The sequence below is a fragment of the Sciurus vulgaris genome (genome assembly GCF_902686455.1).
Source record: "Sciurus vulgaris genome assembly, chromosome: 8".
Lineage (NCBI taxonomy): Eukaryota > Metazoa > Chordata > Mammalia > Rodentia > Sciuridae > Sciurus > Sciurus vulgaris.
The window spans coordinates 47999126-48003836 of NC_136468.1; positions in this window are offsets into that span (position 1 = coordinate 47999126).

The following is a 4711-nucleotide window of genomic DNA, read 5'->3' on the forward strand; positions in this document are numbered from 1 at the left end:
CACTTCCAGGCAGGTCCTGGGAAGGCATCGGGGCCTGGAAAGCATCGCAATTTCAAACAAGTGGTCATAGAAGTCCTCAATTCCCTTGAGCACAAACACACAGGCAGTGTGAGAATGAGCCATGCTCGGACATGGGCTGTAGGATATCTCAGACAAGAGCCGCAGCAGATTCTAAGGCCCTAAGATTAGGAAAAAGAGAGAACGCCAGGAAGCCATCTTCATTCAGGGACCAACACCTCTTTTCAGGTATTTTGAAGTTCAAAAGTATTTAGGAGTGGAACTGATGGATATCCATTGATTTCATTTTTTCCATATATTGAACCCATGTCCAACTCTCTCAACCAAAATTTAAGTCTGGAACAGCATCCTCAAAACAACACGTGACAGCTACCACACAGTAGTTTCTCCAAAACGGTAACTGACAATGATTTTGCTTTTTCTATAGATAAGCAGTAAAGTAAATATATGATTTGTGGACATTCATATTAAAGTGAAACAAAAAAAAATTTCAAAACACCCTTGAATTTGAAGCATGACAACAAAATTCTACAAGATCTAGCAAACTAATACAATTAGAACTATACTTTAGTAACAATACAGACCAATTCTGCATACTAAACATCCATTTCATAAGAACAATTCCCAGGGTTGGAACAATCGAAAGAAACAGTATATATAAGAAACAGTATATATAAATGTGCTTTGTACATTGTTAAGCATTGCAAAAGAGTTACAGGTTCTTAGTATTTCATATTGAGTGGGCTGACAAATATCACAACTCTCCTGAGAACAACTGGGTAGATCAGTCTGGGAGTCCTGGATTAAGTTCCAGGCTCTAGTGATATTCAGTTGTGTGTATATAATTTAAAATACTTCTTGGTTAATTTAAGTTCCTCTAAATTAAAAAAAAAAAAAAAAAAAAAAAAAAAAAAAAAAAAACCTACTGAACTTATGGCTCAGTCATTAGAGGTTTTTAAACCTTATTGAATACAGTTTTCTGGACATTGGCAAAGCTTGACACTATTTTACAAAGGCAGACGACCTCACCATGATTTTCTAGAAGACTTGCCTCAGAAAGCCGCTTCATGCACCGCACTTGTCCACGAACTCATTCAGGTTCTGTTTTCAACCAGTTGGGGGCGCTGGAAGAACTCGTAAGACGTTTCCAGCTCTGAGTTCTGTGCATCTCTGCTCTTGCTAGTAATTACAAGCTGGAAGCATGTGTGTTTCACATAAAAATTTGTTAAACAGTTCCCACAAATGGCTGAAATGGTTGCTTTGTCAACGGCAGGGTCCAAAGTCCTATGCGAGCACATCTTCTCTCAGAACTCTATTTGTGGGTTGGCATCCCTCCCTTTGGAATGCTGAAGTGATTATTTCATCAGTACTTCCCTTTGGAACCCATATCGGGGAACAAACCAGCTGCTTTTCAAATGAGAGTATTTAAATTGAATTTGTAGCTAACTTCCCTGCGTGTTTACTTAGAATCTTGATCCTTGGCACAATGCTAACTTGTTCCCTTTTGGAAAGTCCCTTTGTGGGTGGTGAATGTCAGAAGGCTGGATTGACACAAGCAATAACCAAGCACTGGTCCACCTGAATTTTGACAGACTATACATTGAATGTCATCTTTGACTGTGAAAGACCAGGTTTCTTGAGACAAAACATTCCCTCGCACACAAGGGGGGCATTAGCTCTGTGCCAGGTCTCCTAGCAACTGACCTGCATTTACATGCCCTTCCAGTGCAGTTTAAACATCAACACCAGCTTGTATTTCCATCCCTCACCCTGTTACACACTTCGCAAAATCAACTCAAGGGAATAATTTACCATAATTTTGTCTCATCAGAACATTAACCTCACAATTGTACTCCACACAGCATCTACATTCCCTTTTTACTTCTGACAAATTTATGAAGCAGAAGGTGTAGTTAGGGAAGAAAATTGCCCTTCCCTTTCAGGAGGCAAAGAAATCAGACTGTCCTCTGAATTGTCTTTTCTAACATCCGGGAATATCCTTTAAGACCCGTAGTCCTCAGAAGCCAATAAGCTGTTTACCAGTTGCAAAGTTACATCAACTTTATTTTGTATTTGTGAAGATGCCTAATGCATGAAAGCTATTTGAGCTGGAGCAGTCTTGAACTCAACACATAATCTCTGGCTTTTGCAGAGGAAATTTTGCATGATGAGTCATGCGGACAAAGCTGTAGTTGGGGTTGGGGAAGGGAGTGGAGGGGCTTGCATATTTTCAGGAACCCTAGAGGTAAGCAATCTATTTAGAGAGAGAAAAAAAATTCTTGCTTTTTAAACAACTTGCTTACCTGTCAAGTAGAATCAGAATTACAGATGAAAAACAATTTCTAGTTAATCAAACCTTCTCATTTGAGAAAGAAATCACAGAAACCAGATCGCTTGTGTGTTTGCTCAAAATCATATACTTAATTACTGGTAAAGCAGAGACTCTGACTTAGTGTCAAGTTTCATCCCTTAGTTTTTGAACTACATAATGCTGCCTCTTAGAATTCTTGTTTTGAGTCTCTCTCCCTGAACCAACTTATAAGAGTAAAGAAAAACATAAGCAGCTGCATTCGTGTACATGAGAAATGTATTTCACTCACTTAAAGTGGATAAATCTATGAAAAATTATAAGTTCATACAATGACCAGTGATCAGTTGTTATTTTCTGATGTCATTTTTGAGATGCTAACCATACTTGAGGAATCCGAATGCCTATGCAGAGATATTTCTTTGGCAAATATTTTAAGGATGCTGTTTTAGAAAGGAATTCACAGGAACACATTTCAACAACAAAATACATCGTAAGGTCTCAGACATTATTCTGGAGAGAATCAAAATTAAATCCACACTAGTGGTTGTCTTTAATGAGCTGTTTTCAACCCATCAGGCCACATGATGGCAGTGTTCCTTGAAAAATAAACCTGGATAAACAGCTGCAGTATCTCTCAGAAAGAAAAAAAAAAAAAATCGAGCCAATGCAGATAAAACATGATCTAGATTAAACCACATACGTGGATTAAAAAAAAAAAAAAAAAAAAAAAACAGTTTTAATCTATAGGAACCATATCTTTTCTGATCATATTTTTCTATAGTGAATTTTTCTGTTGACAATTCACCCTGGGTTTATGATTTTATAGAATAAATTTCAAGATGTGAGTGTCTGACAAATATATAAAAGCAAATTAAACATTGTTAGGAGGAGGGTATCCATTTATTATTTGTTTTGCTATGTAGGTATTAAGAAGAGCATTGAAAATAATAAATATGTTTTGAAATATGTTTTGTACTGTGAGTCTTCAGTCTTTCCTGACTGTATTGTCTTAGGAGTCTCTGTCTTTGGCTGTGGGAAAGAAAGACAAGCTTGCTTCTCATGCTCACAATTTTCCTCTTAAGCTGGAAATATTCCCTATAAGACCAGAGTGAGATTTCCTGAGTCCCTTCTAAAAAGGCGTGAAGCCACAGATGGAGGTTAAGGCAGCAGCTACTGTCAGTCAAGGCCCCAGGCAAGACTGTGAAATCAAAGATTTGTTCTTGTTTCCCAGCCCCAATCCTTTCTAGTGTCTATAGCTGCCCTTGATAGCTCCAGGGGGTAAAAGAGCCAGGCTTGTCTTCTAGATCTTCCTTCTACTTCTCCAGTCCTCCGTGATGGATTTCATATTTTAAACATGGGTTGTGGGCTTTCTACGAATCTTAAAAGAATGAGTGTCAGTCACCTACAAGGGAGTATTTTCAGACAAATGTGCAACACCTAGCTCATACAGTGAACAGCCTTGGCTGAAAGCTATCCAATGACTCTGGACTTGGCTGGAAGCCCTGCCTCTGCATACCACAATTCAACCACAATTGACTGACTTATGATGTGCCTGACACTGTGATAGGCGTGGAAGGGGCTGAAAGATGAGTGAGACACAGTCCTGATCTGAAGAACATACCAGCGAATCAAATAAATTACACAATATGGACTCTATAAGGTGGAATAGGATATACTGGGAGAAATCCAAAACACAGGGGGCGAGGGGCTGGAGCATTGCAGAGGGGAGAGATCACACTATGTGGCTTGAAAAATTGAAAAAGATTTCACAGAGGAAATGGTGTTTGAGGTAGGATTTTGACAGAGACCAAGAGTCTCTGGTGACTTAGCGTCTTTTTATGCAGTGACTCTGTGGAGGAATGTGCACCCGTAAGCTTTCAGTTATTCCAGATTCTTCCCAGACTTAACACCTGACACAATAGTCCCTTTAGCCAGGAGGGGAGCCAGGAGGCAAAGCATAGTAATCCAATGTCACTATTAAAAAAAAAAAAAAAAAAAAAAAAAAAAGCATATCAATAGAAGTGGAAGATAACATTGGAGATATGTTGCATTTATTAATACAGACAGCTTTGAATGCAACTAGAGCAGTCTGTGCCAAATTCAGCCTAAAATGGGGAATCATTGAACACCGACTGTCCTTTGTGGTGTAATTTTACTTCTAAGTTCTGTATCCAGCTGGGCAAGGGCAGAGAATATATAAGGATTGAAAGTCATTGATAATTTATGATTCTTTTCTGTTCCACTGACAGCCTGGATTATGTCATTGGTTCCCAAACCTTAAGGTACTTCGGAACCATCTGGAAGGCTTGTTACAATACAGCCTGCTGGGCCATATCTGATGAAGTCTGATACCTGAGAACTACTTAAATGCCAATGTTGATG